The sequence below is a fragment of the Dasypus novemcinctus genome, chromosome 24 (genome assembly GCF_030445035.2).
Source record: "Dasypus novemcinctus isolate mDasNov1 chromosome 24, mDasNov1.1.hap2, whole genome shotgun sequence".
In the NCBI taxonomy this organism is placed as follows: domain Eukaryota; kingdom Metazoa; phylum Chordata; class Mammalia; order Cingulata; family Dasypodidae; genus Dasypus; species Dasypus novemcinctus.
The window spans coordinates 38,990,160-39,011,357 of record NC_080696.1 but is presented as its reverse complement, the minus strand read 5'-3'; positions in this window follow the sequence as shown (position 1 = coordinate 39,011,357).

The following is a 21,198-nucleotide window of genomic DNA, read 5'->3' as shown; positions in this document are numbered from 1 at the left end:
TGTCCCCCAAGTAGGGGAGCCCCACACGCAAGGAGCGCACCCCGTAAGGAGAGCTGCCCAGCGTGAAAGAAAGTGCAGCCTGCCCAGGAATGGTGCTGCACATACGGACAGCTGATACAACAAGATGATGCAACCAAAAAAAAAAACACAGATTCCTGTGCCGCTGACAACAACAAAGGTGGACAAAGAAGAACATGCAGCAAATAGACACAGAGAACAGAAACTGGGGTGGGGCGGAAGGGAAGAGAAATTTAAAAAAAAAAAAAGAATTTGGGAAGCAGATTTGGCCCAACGGATAGGGCATCCACCTACCACATGGGAGGTCCAAGGTTCAAACCCCGGGCCTCCTGACCCGTGTGATGAGCTGGCCAACACGCAGTGTTGTTGCGCATGAGTAGTGCCGTGCCACGCCAGGGTGTCTGCAGCGTTGGGGAGCCCCATGCAAGGAGTGCACCCCATAAGGAGAGCCGCCCAGCAGGAAAGAAAGTTCAGCCTGCCCAGGAATGGCGCCGCTCACACAGAAAGCTGATGTAGCAAGATAATGCAACAAAAAGAAACGCAGATTCCCAGTGCCACTGACAAGAATACAAGCGGACACAGAAAAACACACAGCAAATGGACACAGCAGACAACTGGGAGGAGTAGGGGAAGGGGAGAGAAATAAATAAAATTTTTTAAAAACTCTTAAAATAAATAAATTAATAAAATAATAAAAATTAGAGCCGAGTTATAATGATTTGAAATTCACGGTAAGAAACCTCAATTCCTCTTGCACCAACCTCATATGTTTATTAACATGAAATTGCTCAGATGTTAGTGGCTGTTGTATCATAACGAGAAAATTTTGCCCTACAACCACAGAAATGCTAAGAATCCCAGCCTCTGTATCCCCATACATATGTAACATCTGTTCTTCAGTTATTTAACATGTACATATTTAGAGTCAGGGTTGAGCTAGGCACCAAACAGGGAACAGAATGAAATTTAGGCCCTGCTCTCAAGGAGCTCACAGACTGCTAAAGAAATTGTCACAACTTTTAAGTTAGAATTCTTTTTGTGCATTGCAAGTAAAGACACTGACACTGACTACCATAAACAAAAGAGAAATATATTACAAGGATATTAAGGGCCGAGAGCATCAACTAGAAGACAGGCTCGGAAAACAAACGAGCACGAGGATATCTCCAAAAGGTCAAGAAGGAAGCAGCAGCAACTTCTGCTGCTGTGGTAGGCAGCACTGCACACCACTACCGGGATTCATTTCTAACGTCTCTTTTGTCTTTGAGTCACTCACTCAAGAGGCCAAGTCCTGACTTGGAGCTGTTGTTGATTGGCCAATCTCCGGTCACATGGGTGAATCCAGGCTGCCAGAGGGAGAAGAGAAGCACGATCTTCTCCTAAGGGTATCCCCACCCCTTTAAATGGGAAGAGGAGGATTGAAACTGGTCAGGCAAAAATAACCTGGTGCAGATATGAATAAAGTACCTTGGGAGCTAGCTCTTTCTGTTTAAAAACCTGCAAAAACCTGGCTCACCACCTTCTTCTGAACTGGCACACTCTGGCTGCTAGCCAGAGAGCTGCAGTTTGCAACATTCTCATCTAAAACCCAGGTTTTACCACTGCCTCCTCAGCAACATCCACCTTTCTACCTTAAGCTTCTCCCCAGCACCTCAAGAATAGCTGGTCTCAATCTTCCAGTTGTTTTGTTTTGTTTTGTTTTGTTTTGTTTTGTTTTGTTTTGTTTTGTTTTGTGGGGGGTGGGGCAGAGCCTTTCTTTCTTCACACATGATAGTCATTCAACTAATACCTGGGAATGAGTAAGAGAACTAAAGAATGAATGAATAAATGTGTCTCAACTCTGGAGAGTAGAATCTCTCCTTCTAAATAACGAACAATTTCAGAAATGTGGTCCCAGTCTATGAGATGACAGCTTCACAATGATATCCTGCATACATACAAGATATACAGTACAGGAAGCATTCATTATGTGCACAGGACAGTCCTTACTCTCCTTAAGCATCAGTTTTCTTCAAGAGTGAAATGGGATAATATCTACTCTCACTCACAGAATTGTCAAGTTTAAATGAAATAATGGATGGGAAAATGTAAATTACAAAGCTCTATACAAATGATTTTTCAGATTGTTTTCTTATAAGATTCCTTATCTAGAGAATTCAAAATGTGCTTGACTAAAGAGAAGCAGAAATAAAAACCTACAAAGACAGGGTATTCCATTTGGAAACTGATCTCTCTCAGCCTCTATCCAGCAAACCTTTATACTCTGTCCTTATGCAACTCAAGACATTTATAATGAATCTGTCAAGAAGAAACTAAAACAGAAAAGCGAGTCTCTTAGCTGTGACTCATAGCCCCAGACCCCATGGACTTGGGGTGAGCATTTCAGTCCCCAAATCAGGAACTGGGGTATGATCTCTGCAGCACTAAACTGAGTGTGAGAACTCAGGAAACAGGAAACCACAGTCACAGCTGCAGCCTGAGGTCCAAAAATCTAGACAACACGCTAGAGGCCTGAGGGAAATCGGTCTTGGCCCGGGCCTGAGGTCTCTCCAGTGAGGGCCTGCTGGAAAGTTCCTGCCTCCCTCAGGCCTTAGCTACTTTCCAAGTGAGGGGAGGAGAATTAAGAAGGAATTGTAATATATTTCCAGCATTTTGCAAGATTATAAGGGGGAGAAGTAGGGAGGAGAGGGGAACATTTTTATTTCTGTCCTAGCCACTAAGAAGAGTGATAAAATTCACTTGGACCACTTCAAGGGCGAGGACAAAACTCTGTTCCCATTTTGTCCCTTGGAAGCCCCAGTATCTAGTACTGATCCCATGTAATTTAAACATACCTAATAAATGTTGCTTGTGAGTTGAAACTCACTCCAGCCCAAAAATAAAGAGAAACAAAAATGAGAAGGAGGACTGAGGGAATGGAGCTAATAAAGGGTAAAGAGGTCAATTAAATAAACAGTCTCTGAATCTCCCGGTACTGCACTTCACTTCCCCAATTTTTTGTAATGTAATAATTAAAGAGTTAATTCTGTCCAATGGTTCAAATACCAGAAATTACATAATAGGTAATACAATACAATGACTTCCTAAAATTCTTGTCCCTATCAGTCCAGTTTCCATTGGTAACCACTACTTTTAACTCGTACTTTTTTAGGAACCCTTTCAGGGTTTCCTTATGCTTATATAGGCAAATCTGAATATAGGTTCTTATTTTTACCCTTTTACACAAAAGAAAGCATTTTTCTCCACCTTTTTACACTAACCACTTTTTTTTTTAACCTGGGTCCTTGTATGTGTTAAACCGGTACTCAGCCACGGAGCCACATCGGCTCCCCCGAGTTGGTTATTTTTGTGTTTTGCCTATTGTTTGTTTTTGTTTTTTTTTAGGAGGCAGGGGAACAGTACCTGGAACCTCCCGTGCAGGAAGCAGGCGCTCAACCGCTTGACCCACATCCACTCCCCAAACTACTTTTTTTTTTTTTTTTTTAAGATTTCTTTTATTTGTTTCTCTCCCCTTCCCCCCCGTGGTCTGCTCTCTGAGTCCCTTCCCTGTGTGTTCTTCTGTGTCCACTTGCATTATCAGGCGGCACTAGAAAACTGAGTCTCTTTTTTTATTGCGTCATCTTGCTGTATCAGCTCTCCATGTGTGCGGCACCATTCCTGGGAAGGCTGTGCTTTTTTTCACATGGAGCGGCTCTCGTTGTGGGGTGCACTCCTTGCACGTGGGGCACCCCTATGTGGGGGCGCCCCTGCATGGCACAGCACTTCTTGCACACGGCAGCACTGCACATGGACCAGTTTACCCACGGGTCAGGAGGCCCTGGGGATCGAACCCTGGACCCTCCATATGGTAGACAGACACTCTATCAGTTGAGCCACATCCACTTTCCCCAAACTACATTTTGAATGTCCTACAACACATTTTATACAAAGGTACCAAAATAACTTCCTCATTTTTTATTGCTGCATAGTATTCCTTGTGTGGATGTATCATACTTTGTTTATTCAGTCCCCTATTAATGGACATTCTGGTTGTTTCCAGTCTTTTGCAATTTATAAACAATACTCCACTTAAAAACAGCACTGCACGTGTATGCAGACAGAACTGTAGAATAAATTCCCAAAAGTAGGAGATCTGAGCCACATGGTATATGCATTTATAATTTTTTTTTAAGGTATGGGGGGCTGGGGAACCCAGGACCTCATCTTGGGAAACCAGCACTCAACCACTGAGCCACATCGCCTCCCCTGAAGTGTTTTTTTTTCCTTTGTTTTGCTCGTTGTTTGTGTTTGTTTGTTTTAGGAGGCACCAGGAACCAAACCTGGAACCTCCCATGTTGGAAGCAGGTGCCCAATCACTTAAGCCACATCCATTTCCCTATAATTTTTTTTTGTCTTTTGTTTCTAGATTAATTTACTAGCCCCTCCTCGCTTGTGCTCGCTGTCTGCTCTCTGTGCCCATTTGCGGCACATTATTCTGTGTCTCCTTGTCTTCTCCTCTTGCCTTCTCTTTAGGAGGCACTGATCCTGGGACCTTCCAATGTGGGAGAGAGGCACTCAATCACCCAAGCGACCTCAGATCCCTGGTTTGTTGTGTCTTTTACTGTCTCTCCTCTGTGTCTCTTTTTGTTGTGTCATCTTGTTGCACCAGCTCTCTGCACCAGGCAGACCAGCTTGCTTTTACCAGGAGGCCCCAGCAGTTGAATACAGCCCCTCCATATGGTAGACTGGAGTCCAATCGCTTGAGCCACATCCGCTTCCCTTCCCCATAATTCTGATAGAGGTTCCAATTGCTGTCCATAAGATTCCCCAAAGATATAACTCCACAGTTTAAAAATGTTTCACAAGTAATCTATTTGTAATAATTAAATTCCTGCAAACTATTTGCATTTTAAGAAATAGGAATGGTTTTAACATTACCCCTCTAATGTTATTCTTATTATCTGCATTCCTGAGTGGGAGAAAAATGAGTGATGTTTCAGTTATCCAGCTAAGATTATGTATAACTCATTACCTAGTTTAACTGCCCGAACCATGAAATGTCACACATCCACCAGCAGTGACATCACCATATGTGTCTTTAAAAGAGATAGATTGGGAGAAGAAGATGTGACTGAAGCAGCTGGGTACCCTCCTACCTTATGGGAGGTCCCCAGTTGTCCTAAAGAAGACAAGCAGGAAGTGGATGTGGCTCAAGCAATTGGGCTCCTGTCTACTATATAGGAAGCCCTTGGTTCAATTCCTGGGGCCTCCTAGTGAAGCCAAGCTCGTTTGGAAAGCTGGCACAGCAAGATGATGCAACAAAAAGAAACACAGAGGAGAGACAATAAGAGATGCAGGAGAACAGGGAGCTGAGGCAGCGTGAGAGATAGAGTGCCTATCTCCCACTCTGGAAGGTCACAGAATTGTTTCCTGGAGCTGCCTAAAGAAAGACAAGCAGACACAGAAGAACACATAATGAATGAACACAGAAAGCCGACAGCAAGTGTAAACAACAAGGGCGGGGGATAAATAAATAAAATAAGTTTAAAAAGAAAAAGAGATAGACTGGAAATTATCTTGATGATCTTGATATGGAAAAAATACCCTTAAGATATGAAAGGGACAAACCATTAGGAAAATATTATAAATACAGCAATATAGAAAATATGTGTTCAATCCATATCTATACATAAATGCAAGGATGGTCTCCAGACAGGTAAAGAAATGAGACAGAAAATGGAAGCTAAAGGAAAGTAACTCGAAGTAAGAAGGACCACTCACTTTGTTTCCAATGTTTATAAATAATGTTGCAATAAATTATTCTCCTACTGATGACCATTCACTCTGTTTCTATTGTTATAAACAATAAATATCGTGGTAAACAACCTGTACAGAAGAAAAGAAGGGAGGAAGGAAAAGGGAAGGAAGGGAGGAAAGGGAGAGAAGAAAGGAGGAAAGGAAGGGAAGGAAGGAGAGAGAGAGAAAGAAAGAAAGAAAAGGAAGGAAGGAAGGGAGGGAGGGAAGGACGAAGGGAGGGAGGGAGGGAGAGGGGAAGGGAAAGGCAGAAGCTCTGAGCTAATGGCAATTGTGTGCCAAGGAACAACATTATAACTGAATATATCATTGTAATTACTACGTGTATTTGAGGTTCAAAAAAGGGGAATGTTGATTATTGATGTTTAGCAGCCCAGACCCCTAGATTCCTTCTTGCCTGCTTATTGACACTTGAAGACCCAAGATCTCTCTCCTTTATCTGTTGCCTTCCTCCTGTGTGTTTGAAATCTTACTTTGACATCGCCCTACCCAGTCCAACCCACAGTTCCCTAGATCTAAAGAAAAATAATAGTCTATGAAGTCCAACTTGGTTTCCAAATTCCAGGCCCTAAATAGGACCAAAAAAAAAAAAAAAAAGTCATTGGAGGACAATTACAGAGAAGCACTTAAGACCAGTTACTCTCACTCTTTATTTTGCTTTCTCTATTTTCCCTTCCAATGTCATTGTCCTTTTTCTAACTACTTCCTAAGTACTTCTCAGGCTTTTATGCTTTCAAACTTTATCACAGGAGATAAACCATCTTGCCCCTCTTCGTCCCACCTACCTCCTTTTATTTTCAAGGGAGCCTCTTCATTGCAGGAAATAAACTAGAACAGAAAGTTCTACCTGGCTAAAGTAGAAATTAAATGTGCCATAAAACCCATGTAATTAAATTTTACAGACAGAAGAACTGGATCCCACCCACTTTTTTTCTTTGTTCTTTTTACACTTATTTTTGTATTTTGTATTTTTATTAATTTGGGGGGTATCCTGACCACTTTGAACTCACCCTGTCCCAGAGGGCTTCTGTCCTCCTATCATATACCTTGGAGTAAGACCTCTGGTTGACTGAAAAGACAGAAAAAATGGGAAAATAAAATTTATATGGGGAAGCGGATGTGGCTCAAGTGATTGGGCTTCCGCCTACCATATGGGAGGACCTGGGTTCCATTCCTGGGTCCTCCCGGTTGAAAAAGAAAAAGCATGCCCAAACAGCAAGCCAGTGCCTGAGCAAGTGAGTCATGCAGCAAGATTATGACACAACAAACGAGAGAAGAAAGGAACAGTTAAGGCGAGGTGCAACAAAGACCAAGAACTGAGGTGGTTCAATTGATAGGGAAGAGATCCCCACATCAGAGATCCCCAGGATCAAATCCTGGTGAATCCTAGGAGAAAAATGAGAAGAGAAGACAAGAAAAGAGAAATAGATACATAGCGAATGGGAACAGACAGCAGAAAATGTGAAAAAAACACACAAACTTATATGTATGTTCCCATTAGATTTTCCAAATTTTCTTTTTTTTTTTTAAGATTTGTTTTATTTATTTCTTTCCCCTTCCCTGCCAGTTGTCTGTTCTCTATGTCCATTCACTGCGTGTTCTTGTCAGCAGCATCCAGAATCTGTGTCTCTTTTTTGGTTGCGTCATCTTGCTACGTCAGCTCTCTGTGTGTGCAGCGCCATTCTTGGGCAGGCTGCACTTTTTTCACACTGGATGGCTCTCCTTATGGGGTGCATTCCTTGCACATGGGGCACACTCCTTGTGCATGGGGCTCCCCTAAGCGGGGGACACCCCTGTGTGGCACACACCCCTGAGTGGCAGGGCATTCCTTGAGTGTATCAGCACTGTGCATGAGCCAGCTCATCACACAGTTCAGGACGCCCTGGGTTTGAACCTTAGACCTCCCATGTGGTAGGCGGACGCCCTATCTATTGGACCAAATTTGCTTCCCCCAAATTTTCTTTTACCCTTACACCACACATTCACCTTTGTCCCTCTCCGTTCTATGCTTCTTCAAATCTTTATCCTTTTTGGGGAAAAATTTACAATGATAATATTTATTAAATATTTACTGTGGGAAGTGGACTTGACCCAGTGGTTAGGGCGTCCGTCTGCCACAGGGAGGTCCGCGGTTCAAACCCCAGGCCTCCTTGACCCGTGTGCAGCTGGCCCATGTGCAGTGCTGATGCGCTCAAGGAGTGCCGTGCCACGCAGGGGTGTCCCCCGCGTAGGGGAGCCCCACGCGCAAGGAGTGCGCCCCGTAAGGAGAGCCGCCAAGCGCAAAAAAAGCTCAGCCTTCCCAGGAATGGTGCCACACGCACAGAGAGCTGACACAACAAGATGACGCAACAAAAGAAACACAGATTTCTGTGCCGCTGACAACAACAGAAGCAGACAAAGAAGACGCAGCAAATAGACACAGAGAACAGACAACTGGGGCTGGGTGGGGGAAGGGGAGAGAAACTAATTAATTAATTAATTAATTAAAAATTTTAAAAAATATATTTACTGTGCCAGGCAACATGCTAAGAACTTTCCATACATTATTTCATTTAATATTTACAATAACCTCTGAAGAACACTCTATTTATTATCTTCACTTTGTGGTTGCAGAAATGGAGTCCCAAAGAAGTTAAGTTGCTTGCCAGGGTCACATGGCTAAGAAGAATTTGAGCCCAAACCCTTTAACTCCAGATCTCATGTTTATCAATTCTAAACTAACAAAATTCTCAGTAGAACCTTTTCTAGTTCTCCTGTCGTAATCTTTCTCCAATCTGGCCTATTCGTGAAACTATTCAAGTTTCCATGCTAACAGTAATAATAAGCAAAATGATCCTTTCAAAACATAACTCAGATCATTCACTCTTTACAAAATCCTCTAACAGTGTTCCATCTCTAACTGAAAGTAAATCTAAAGTCTCTACCGTGGCCTCTAAGCCTTTGTGTCCCCCAGTGCTCTGACTTTGCTCGCTCTGCTCCATTTACACTGACTTCCTTGCTTTCCTTGAACACACTAAGCATGCTTCTACCTAGGGCCTTTGTACTTGCTGCTGCCTCCGTCTGGGTAGATCTACACCCAGAAACACACTTAATTGACCTCTCACTTTCTTCTAATCAATGTTCAATTGTAATTTTTTATCATAGAGCCTTTCCCTGCCACCCTAATTAAACGAGTACCCTTTCTCTATCTCCCTTATCCTCATTTATTTTTCTTCTGAGCACTTATCACCATCTATTGTATTATTTTTTCTGTTAATAATCTGCTTCATATTCTTAGAATATAAACTTCTTAAGGCCTGGGAACTTTGTTTTGTTTACTGCTATTTTCACAGTGCCTGGAATGCTTATTATTTTGCATGAATGATAATATCAGACTCTCTAAGTACTTACGTATTTTCTCATTTAATCTTTATAATAACCTTATGAGGTATAACAAAAATTTTAATGTGATGTGCCCTGTTCAAAACTTTTCAGGGAAAAAAAAAAAAACTTTTCAGGGGAGCACAAGTAGCTCAAGTGGTTGAGTGCCTGCTTCCCATGTATAAGGTCCTGGGATCGATCCTCAGTACATCCTGAAACAAACAAACAAACAAGTAAACAAAAAGACAACTTGTCAGTGACCTACAGCAACTGTCTCTCAGAAAAGAAAAAAGAATAGGCTTGATTTGTAGCATTTGCAGATATCCGTGGTATAAGTACTCACACAAAATATCTACACCACAGATATCTGCAATACACCACAAATATGTCACATCACAGATACTGTAATTACACCACAAATATCTTATACCACACTTGGTTGATTTCAAGCTACCCAGTTGATATCAAACTGACTCCCAAAATTCCTGGACATTTAATAATCAACTTATAAGCCTGTATAAGCAGCTTCAGCACATTGCTGCTACTTCCTAAGCAGAGTTTAGAAGACTGTTCAAAAATTAGCCTTGATCTGCCTTTCCAAATTCAAATCATACAGAATTCCTGTCTGTGTGAGAACATGCCCTACTTGTCTATACTTTATTAGAGTCACTGGACAATGTGTCCTATTTCTGGGAAGTTCTTCTATCCTTCTTGTTTCTGGCTCTGTACTAACTCCAATCTATTCAACAAATAGTTGTTTACCACCACATTCCAAGCAGGAGGGCATGGGGGAGGGGGAAGCAAGAGACAATGAGATAGAGATAAAGGTGCAGCAGTGTGTCCTCTCAGGTTAGTTCAAGATCTGGTGGTGAGGGAAGCAGACATGGCTCAACTGATAGAGCATCCACCTACCATATGAGAGGGTCCAGGGTTCGATCCCCAGGGCCTCCTGACCTGTGTGGTGAGCTGGCCCACATGCAGTGCTGCCGCATGCAAGGAGTGCTGTGCCATGCAGGGGTGCCCCTGCGTGGGGGAGCCCCATGCGCAAGGAGTGTGCCCCTCAAGGAGAGCTGCCCTGCATGGAAAAAGCTCAGCCCACCCGGGAATGGCATCACACACACAGAGAGCTGACACAGCAAGATGATGCAACAAAAAAAGAGACGCAGTTTCCTGGTGCCGCCTGACAATGCAAGTGGATGCAGAAGAACACACAGTGAATGGACACAGAGAGCAGACAATGGAAGGGGGGCCGGAGAGAAATTTAAAAAAAGATATGGGGGAAACGGACTTGGCCCAGTGGTTAGGGTGTCCGTCTACCACATGGGAAGTCCGCGGTTCAAACCCCGGGCCTCCTTGACCCGTGTGGAGCTGGCCCATGCGCAGTGCTGATGCGCGCAAGGAGTGCCATGCCATGCAGGGGTGTCCCCCGCGTAGGGGAGCCCCACGCGCAAGGAGTGCGCCCCATAAGGAGAGCCGCCCAGCGCGAATGAGGATGCAGCCTGCCCAGGAATGGTGCTGCCCACACTTCCCGTGCCGCTGACGACAACAGAAGCAGACAAAGAAACAAGACTCAGCAAATAGACACAGAGAACAGACAACCGGGGGAGAGGGGGGGAATTAAATAAATAAATAAATAAATAAATCTTTAAAAAATAAAAAATAAAAAAAGATCTGGTGGTGAGGATGAAAGTGTAAGAAACTAAATTGCATTACAATTTAATAAGAGCAGTAATAGAAACTGAGTCTGATACATGTGGGCAGGATAGGCAGACTTCCTAGAGGAAGTGAAACACAACAACTTTAAGGATAGACATTTTCTAAGCAGAGAGATAGAGACAACAGAATAAGAAAGGGGTGAGACAGACGATTACCTTCTGGACTCCTGGAATGAAGATACTTTTGTGTGGTTCCCCATCCTCCACCTTCCACCCCTACCCCTCTGTGCTCCCAAGATCCTCAGTGGGAAATTTTATTACACTTCAAAATCTCCAATATGGGACGTGGATGTGGCTCAAGTGATAGAGCTTCCGCCTATCACATGGGAGGACCTGGGTTCAATCTCTGGGGGCTCCTTGTGAAAAAGAAGAAGAGAAAGCATTTCTGTGCGGCGAGTCAGTGCCTGCACGAGGGCCCACATGGTGAACCAGTGCCTGCACAAGTACCCACGCAAGTGCACGTGGGGTGAGCCAGAGCCCTGTGCAAGTGAGTCACGCAGCATGACAATAACACATCAAAAGAGAGACAAGGGGAGAGTCAAAGTGAAGTGCAGCAGAAATTGAACTGAGGTGGTGCAATTGACAGGGAACCTCTCTCCCCATTCAGAGGTCCCCAAGATCAAATCCCAGTGAATCCTAGAGGAGAAAAAATGAGAACAAAAGACAACACAGACAGCAAAAACAACAGGGTGAGAGGAGGGGAGGGAAGGAGAATAAATAAATAAATCTTAAAAAAAAATATTTGAATAGATCACCAATACAGGAGGAAATACAACAGTAAGTCAATGAGAAATGTTTGCCAAGATGTTGTACTGTTGGTTATCAGCAAATTATGGCTAAAAAAACTAGATATTCTATTGATGGACATAACAAAGAATGACATAGAACTTGAAAGACCTGTTCCAATCAGTACAAACATAAGAAAATATAGCAAAAATTATTGACAATGACAAAGCAATGTTGGTAGGATATGGAGAAAAGTACACATACTAAACATATAAATAAATAGAATGAAATTAATATTATGACAGTCTCTGATTTGTGTGTTTTACTTATATTAATTCACTTAACTTCCACTACAATTTCATAAAGCAAATCTATTATTTATCCCCATTTCACAGATGAGAAAACTGAGATTTGAGAGGTTAAAGAACTCACTCAATACATACAGTGACGTTAACTAGAGCTAGCTTGTACTTGCTTGCAAGAGTTGATTGTTGAATATTCAGTCAGTAGCATGAAATAGGCCATAATTAGAATTTACTCTGTGGATACTGACAAACATTGACAAATACTATACTATACCTCAGGCATTCTTCTTCTTTTTCTTTTCTTTTTTTTTTTGGAGAGCTGGTTTACCAGCCCACCACTGATCAAGTGAGTCATAGCTAATAACTGGCAGGCAGTTAGGATCATAGGATCATTCATCATTCAGGAAATATTTATTGAACTTCTCCTAAATCTCAAGTACTAGGAATATAACAGTGCACAAAATAAACCAAAATCCCTGCTTGCATGGAACTTATATTCCAGTAGTGGGAGAAAGACAATCAATAAATAGATAGGCAAAATATATAGTATGTCAAATGAAGACAAGTGCTAGGAAGAAAAATAAAGCTGGAAAGGGGACTAAGATGTTAGGGAGGGTTGGGATTTTAAATAGGATGGTCAGGGAAAGCTTCACTGAGACCCTTAAGGAAATAGGAAGGTGGGAGATCTTCAGTTATCTTGGAGAAGGGTATCCCAGGAAATACTTCTGCCAGTGCTTAGGCTCTAAGAGGTGTGACTGTGCCTCTGGTATTTAAGGAACTGTGACAAGGCCAGTTGACTAGAGCAGATAGGGTCAGGGGGAGGTCTGCAAAGAAGAACGTGAAAATGTCATGAGTGTGTTTAGGGACTACTTTTTCATTTAAAAAATGAGGTCTTGGGTACAAACAGCTCAATAAACTGTAAATTAGCAGCAATAATAATAGCTTACATTTATTGCATGCTTTCCATGTGTTAAACACTGTGCTAAATGATTCACACATCCTACTTCATTTCTTCATATTAGTTTGTTTTATTAACATATTTTTTATTTTTAAAAGATACATAGATCACACAAAATCTCTGTATTATTTTGCTCAATCCTCACTCACAGTGTAGTCCATGAGGCTGAGGAAACTTGAGACCTAACTGAGAGCTTAAGTAAACTGCACACAAGTACACTATGTAGGAAAATGAATTAGAACCCATGTTTGTTCCCTCCTCCTCTCTACCTACACTATTCTATTAAAATCGGCAGGTGGGTGAATTTGTTGGCGCCACAGAGAGTTAATTTGAGTGAAAGAGTTCCAAAGTAATCATAGGGCAACAAAGGGATGTGATTAGACATATGTGTGTGATTGGATATATGGTTATGAAAACAAAAACCCATAGGCCCTATGAAAGACATTAAGAATTAACTGGGAGGGAAGCAGATTTGGCCCAAAGGATAGGGCGGCTGTCTACCACATGGGAGGTCCAAGGTTCAAACCCCGGGCCTCCTTGACCCTGACCCATGTGGAGCTGACCCACGTGCAGTGCTGATGCGCGCAAGGAGTGCCGTGCCACGCAGGTGTGTCCCCCATGTAGGGGAGCCCCATGCACAAGGAGTATGCCCGGTAAGGACAGCCACCCAGGTGGAAAGAAAGTGCAACCTGCCCAAGAATGGTGCCGCACACATGGAGAGCTGACACAACAAGATGATGCAACAACAACAAAAAGAAACACAGATTCCCCGTGCTGCTGATAAGGATAGAAGCGGTCACAGAAGAACACACAGCGAATGGACACAGAAAGCAGACAACTGGGGGGAGGGTAAGCTAAGGGTAGATAATAAATTTTAAAAATAAATAAATCTTTAAAAAAGAAAATGGGTGAGCACAGAGAGCACACAACAAACACACACAGAGAGCAGATAGAGAGCACAACGAGGGAGGATAAATAAATAAAACAAAATCTTTAAAGAATAAATAATAGGAAGTATATATGCAATATGGTATATATGGAAAAAATATACCAAGTGTATGCTATGGACCATAGTTAAAAGTAAAAGTTTGATCACGTTCTTTCATAACCTGTAACAAATGTTCCACAACAAAGCAAGGTGTTGGTGGAGGGGTAAAGTATGGAAATTCTGCACATTTTTATGATTGTTTTATAAGCTTACGACTTCTCTACTAGATATATATATTAGAAAAAGAATTAACTGAGGGAGAAAAGAACTAACTGGGAGTAATGAAAAAGATTCATAATCAGTAATGATAGCACACCACTGTAAATGTAATTAATGCCACAGAATCGTATACTTAAAAATGGTTAAAATGACAAATTTTACGTTATATATATGTTACCACAATAAAAAAAAAAAATTGACTGGGAGAATCATTTCAACTGAGGGTAATGGGAAAACGCACTCCTAGATCATAGCATTTGGACCAGACTTTGAAGGGTAAATATCAGATCCTTATGTATCACTAAAGGTATTGCAAGAAGATAGATGGGAAGTAGATGGGACTCAAGCAATTGGGTGCCCACCTACCACATAGGGGGTCCCAGGTTCGGGTCCTGGTGCCTCCTAAAGAAGACGAGCTGATTCCGTACCCGCCCCAATGACCTAGAAGCTGCACCCACCACAATAAGGAGACGCCTAAACAAACAGTTGCCACTAGCCAGCAGATGCTGCAGCCCGCAGACAGTGGCTGTGGCTCAGGCCTTCGGGCTCTCGCCTCCCATGTGCCTCCTGGAGAAGGTGAGCAAATAATAAGCAGACAGATGAAAGAAACATCTGGGGGGGTATAAATAAAATAAATTAATAAAGTAAATAAACAAAAAAAGAAGACAAGCAAGACAGCGAACTGATGCAACAAGGATACAAAATGAGAGACACAACAAGTAAGAATGGAGGTGATTCAAACCATTTGGTGCCTCCCTCCCACGTGGGAGGTCTGGGTTCGGTTCCCAGGGCCTCCTAAAAAGAAGATGAGCACACAAAGAACAGATGCAGAGGGCAGACAGCAAGCACAAGCAATGAGGGGGCAGGGGAGAAATAAATAAATAAAAATAAATCTTTAAAAAAAAAAGAAGAGAAATGGATGTGGCTCAAGTGACTGAGCTTCTGCCTACCATATGGGAGGTCTGGGTTTGGTTCCCAGTGCCTCACAAAAAAATAAAAAGACTAGCACACAACAGACACAGCAAATGCAAATAATGAGGATGGGGAGAAATAAATAAAATCTTTAAATACAACAAAAAATTTAAAAAATTTAAAAAGAAGATAGAGGGAAGCAGACTTGGCCCAGTGGTTAGGGCAGCTGTCTATCATATGGAAGGTCGGCAGTTCAAATTCCAGGCCTCCTTGACCCATGTGGAGCTGGCCCACGCTCAGTGCTGATGCGTGCAAGGAGTGCCGTGCCACTCAAGGGTGTCCCCGTGTAGGGGAGCCCCACACGCAAGGAGTGCGCCCCATAAGGAGAGGCGCCCAGGGCGAAAGAAAGTGCAGCCTGCCTAAGAATGGCGCCACCCACACGGAGAGCTGACACAACAAGATGATGCAACAAAAAGAAAACAGATTCCCATACCACTGACAACAACAGAAGCGGACAAAGAAGAAGACACAGCAAATAGACACAAGAACAGACAGACAACCAGGGTAGGGAGGAAGGGGAGAGAAATAAATAAATAAATCTTAAAAAAAAAAAAAGAAAATAGAAATCACATTAGTTATTTGAATAGGGAGAATTTAACATAACAGATTCTTAATTAGATAATTGAAAAAGTAAAAAGAGAAACCTAAGGTATCATGGAAATAGTAACCCTAGGACTGAAGGAACAAAGTGAAGAGGTTGGAATTATTGGAACAGAAATTTAATGGAGGAGTCAAACAGAGTTGAAACTCAGACCTCCAAAGCCAAGGAAGAGGCACTGATCAACTGGTGCTTGTGTCTCTACACTCAGAGACAGACTTGTGAGTAGGCACACTGGGCGGCAGCTGGTGCTGGTGCCTCTGAAGCAGGGGCAGTGAGACTGATTCTGCATGTGTTGGAAAACTGCAAACTGAATTCAGCTGCTGTAATGCTAAGGAACCGCTGCTGCCTGAATAAGAAGCATTCCTGGGATGCCACTGATAGGAACAGGATGCAAACAGGGAGGAGATTTTCCTCCTTCCTCTCAGCCTTGCAGTTTCCCTCCAGTGCTCTCTATTGAGAAAGCCTAAAAGAGAGAGGGAAATGCAGAGACACAGCCACAAAAGGTTTTGGACCTGAGACAACTTAATAATTAGTCTTATTAACTAACTCACCCTATCTGGTTCTGGTTCTTCATAAGCTGCCTTGCTACAGCCAGAGACCATTTCAGGTCCTTTAAGACACCATTACTTCCTTCTGCTACAAGGCCTTTGCATATTTTCTCTGGCTGGCTTGTTCTTCATCTAGTTAACTGTTCTACTTCACACCAAATCTCCCTTTTAACATGCTCTCATAACACCATAAACCTTTCTGGCAGCACTGTCACAGTCATACATTTTTATTTATTTGTGTGGTCTTTCGATCAATGCCTGTCTCTTCCAGCTAGATTGTAAGCTCCAGGAGGGCAGGGGCCATGACTGTTTTTGCTCTCCATTGTTTGTTTTCCCAGTGTCTAGTTTAAGGATTGCCACACAGTAAGTATTCAATATGTATCTGTTTAAGGAATGATTTCGATATCCTGAAAATGGGGAATGAAGCCATGACATGAGCAGAGGTATGTACTCAAAAGCAGGAATTTAGTAGGCTTTCATCTCCTCTAACATCATGTACTATATTCTGGAGGGCCTTAGAAGGTACCTTTTTTTAAAATAGATTTTATTTTTATTTATTTATTTATTCCCCCCTCCTTTGTTTGGGCTTGCTGTCTGCTCTCTGTGTCCGTCTGCTGTGTGCTCTATGTCTGTTCATCTTCTCTTTAAGAGGCACTGGGAACCGAACTTCGGACCTTCCATGTGGAAGAGAGGTGCTCAGTCACCTGAGCCACCTCATCTTCCTGGTTTGTTGTGTCTGTTATTGTCTTTCCTCTTTGTGTCTCTTTTGTTGAGTCATCCTACTGCTCTCCAGGTTCAGAACTTTTTCATCACCCCAAAAGAAAACTCCGTATCCGCTAAGCAGCCATTTCCCATTTCCCCCTTTCCCCAGCCTCAGGCAACCACTAGTCTGCTTTCTGTCTCTGGATTTACCTACTCTGGATGTTTCAAACATAAAGAATCATACGTATGTGACCTTTTGTGTCTGGCCTCTTCTACTTAGCATAATGCTTTCAAAGTTCTTCCATGTAATAGCATGTACTCCATTTCTTTTTAAGGCTGAATAGGGAAGCAGATTTGGCTCAACTAATAGAGTGTCTACCTACCACATGGGAAGTCCAGTGTTTAAAGCCAGGGCCTCCTGACCCGTGTGGTGAGCTGGCCCACATGCAGAGCTGATGCGTGCAAGGAGTGCCGTGCCATGCAGGGGTGTACCCTGCATAGGGGAGCCCCATGCGCAAGGAGTATACTCTATAAGGAGAGCCGCCCTGCCTGAAAAAAGTACAGCCTGCCTAGGAGTGGCACTGCACACAGAGAGAGCTGACAGAGCAAGATGATGCAACAAAAGAGACACAGATTCCTGGTGCCGCTGACAAAAAATGCAAGCAGGCACAGAAGAACACACAGCGAATGGACTCAGAGAGTGGACAACTGGGGGGGGAGGGGAGAGAAATAAATAAAAAATAAATCTTGAAAAAAAAAGACTGAATAATATTCCATTGCTTGGATAGACAACATTTTGTTTATCCATTCATCATTAATTGATGAATATTTGGGTTGCTTCCCCTGTTTGTCTATCTTGAATAGGGTTGCTATGAACAACCTGCTCTGTACACTATTTATGCACAGGTATTTATTTCTTTATTTGTTTTCACTTTTTTTTTTAAGATAAATAAATCATACAAAATATTACATTAAGAAAACATAAGAGGTGGCACATTTATCTACATCTTTTCAATTCTTTGGGTATATATCCAGGAGTGCAATTAATGGGTCATATGGTAAGCCTATGGTTTATTTTGAAGGAACTCCCAAAACATTTTATATTCCCAAACAACATCTGAGGGTTCCAATATCTCTACATCCTTGCCAACATACCTTATTTCTTTTACAACCACTGCATACCAGTCATGGTTGTTCTGCACATATTCCAACTATGATGCTTTATTTATATATTGAGGTAAGACATGGTTTTTTAAAGAGATTTAGAACAGTCCTTCTGGGCCCTTCTCTAGAAAATGATTGCTAAGACTCTTTTTTTCTAGCTCCAAAAAAGAATGAGTCTATTAGCTACATCCTTTCAGAGATGCGGTGTCTTTCTGAGCTATTCATTGTACGGAGTCATTCACTCATATCATGGAATCACATGCCTTTCATTCAGGACCACTGTGGGTGGATGCTTCTTTTGTTTGCCATCCATGATTTTCAAGGTATATTTCCATCTTGTGATGCCATGTCAGCAGGATCTTCCTCTTCATTGCCAGATTTGCATAAATCCCTGTTCTTTTACAATGCCTGATTGTATTTCTTTATGCTACAGTTAGCTTTTTTAAATAACAAAGCAATGCTTTGTCTATTTCTCTGTTGTCAAATCAGGATATTTTGTCATAAAATACATGGCTTTTACTTACACTCTGTGCCTGCTTCTGCCATTCCTTCACTTTATTTAAAATATTACCTGACTTGGCAAAACTTATCTGTTAGAAGACTTAAGATTTAATCATTTCACTGTACAGTATGTAAATTTTACCTTATTAAAAAGAACTGTGGGCGGCGGACTTGGACCAGTGGTTAGGGCATCTGTCTACCACATGGGAGGTCCGCGGTTCAAACCCTGGGCCTCCTTGACCCATGTGGAGCTGGCCCATGCGCAGTGCTGATGCGTGCAAGGAGTGCCCTGCCACACAGGTGTGTGCCCCGCGTAGGGGAGCCCCACACGCAAGGAGTGCGCCCCGTAAGGAGAGCCGCCCAGCACGAAAGAAAGTGCAGCCTGCCCAGAAATGGCACCGCACACACGGAGAACTGACACAACAAGATGACGCAACTAAAAGCAACACAGATTCCTGTGCCGCTGACAACAACAGAAGCGGACAATGAAGACGCAGCAAATAGACACAGAGAACAGACAACTGGGGTGGGTGGGTGGGGGAAAGGGGAGAGTAATAAATAAGCAAATAGATCTGAAAAAAAAAGAACTGTGGGAGTGTAGGTGTAGCTCAGTGGTTGAGTGCATGCTTCCCATGTATGAGGTTCAGGGTTCAATCCCCAGAACCTCCTAAAAAACAAACATGTATTAAATAGATTTCATATTCCACAGGGAAATATGAATATACTTAACATATTAAAAAATAATTGCATTATGGTTTATACTTTTGCTGTACAGTTTTATAAGCTTTGACAAACAAGTAATGCCGTGTGTCCATCATTGCAGTATCATACAGAACAATTTCAATGCCCTAAAAACACTCTGTTTTATCTGTTCATCCCTCTCCTTCCCCTCTGAACTTCTGGTAACCACTCTCTTTATATCAGTGTTACAATTTCTTCCGTTATCATACAATAATAACTATAATAACAATAAATCTATTTTGATCCGTGGTTAAAAAAAATGTATACAACCACTAAATTCTAGTTTAGAATAGGAAATACTGATATATATAGGGGTGAAGTGTACTGTAGTCTGCAAACTACTTTGACAAGTATAAAAAAATTAATCTGGATGGATGGACAGAGGGATAAATAGGTAAATATGTGATAAAGTTTGTATTGCAAAATGTTGACAGTAAAATTGGTGAAGGGGATATGTGCTATTCTTTCAAACTGTTTGAAACTTTCATAGTAGAATTTTGTGAAAAAATATTCCTTGAAGCACACTGTCCAAGGATGTGAGACAAAACCACAACAGTTGGAAGAGGGAAGAGAGGTGAGGGAGACAGGAACCTGATTAGGTAGAACTTTGTAGGCATTCCCCACCCTCTCACCCCTCCTCCCCAGCCCGGGTCCCCAAGTGTGAGGAGATAACCAACTATAGCAGAATCCCCTGGGGAACTTTTAGAAATGAAGAATGAATGGAAATACTAGCTTTGGGGGTAGGGGCCAGGAATGAGCATTTTTTAACAAGCTCCTCAAATGATTCATACTCTAAAGTTTGAAAATCATTTTTCTAGGCCAGTTAAGGATTTCAGTCTTTATCTTGAAAGTGACTCAAAAATTGGGGAAGAGTTTGTTGCTGTTGTTTTTCTATTTTTTATTGTTTATTTTTAAAGAAGTTTTAGATTACAGAAAATTTACACAAAAAATATAGGGCTCCTGAGTGTGATGGAGTTGGACTCAGATGTGACCTCTCTACACATGCCTCTTCTGTCACTTTTACTGAACCTGTGGTTGGTGCTGGGGTTGGTGTATGCTCAGGAGACTTGAATCTCTGGACTGTCCACGTGCCAGCTGGGCCCTGAGCCTCAGCAGAGGTGCAACACCTATTTTTTGGTTCATTGGACTTACTCAGGTCAGCTAACAGGGAGGTGAGGATGGTCAACCACCACACTAGGGAACCAAGAGAGTTTACAACTGCAAGCAGGAGAATAGCACTCATCAGCCATGTGGAATCTAAGCCCCCTCTCGATTTAGAGGTGGAGTGGACATTGCCATCCCAGGGTCCACATGATGGAGAAATAAAATATGGATTAGAGTGGGCTTACTGGTATTCTACTATAGAACTCTTGTGACTCTAACAATGGAAGAAATTGTATCCCTGATGTGGAGACAGTGGCCATGGGAGTTGCTGAAGGCAGGGAGAGGGAAGAGGTGTGATATGGGGGCATTTTCAGGACTTGGGGTTGTCCCAAATGATATTGTAGGGCCAGATGCTGGACATTACATATCCTGCCATAACCCACTGAATGTACTAGGGGAGAGTGTAAACTGCAATGTAAAGTATAATCCATGCGATGTAGCAGTGCTCCAAAATGTATTCATCAAATGCAATGAGTGTACCACACTGATGAAAGAGGTTGTTGATGTGGGAGGAATGGGGTGGGGTGGGGAGTGGGGTATATGGAAACCTCTTATAATTTTTAGTGTAAAATGTTGTGTGATCTATGTAGCTTTTAAAAACAAAAGACAACTTAAAATTAAATAAATATGGGAGGAAGCAGAGGTGGCTCAAGCAGTTGAGCACCCGCCTCCCACACAGAGGTCCTGATTGTTTAGGGGTCTCCTAAAGAAGATGAGCAGACA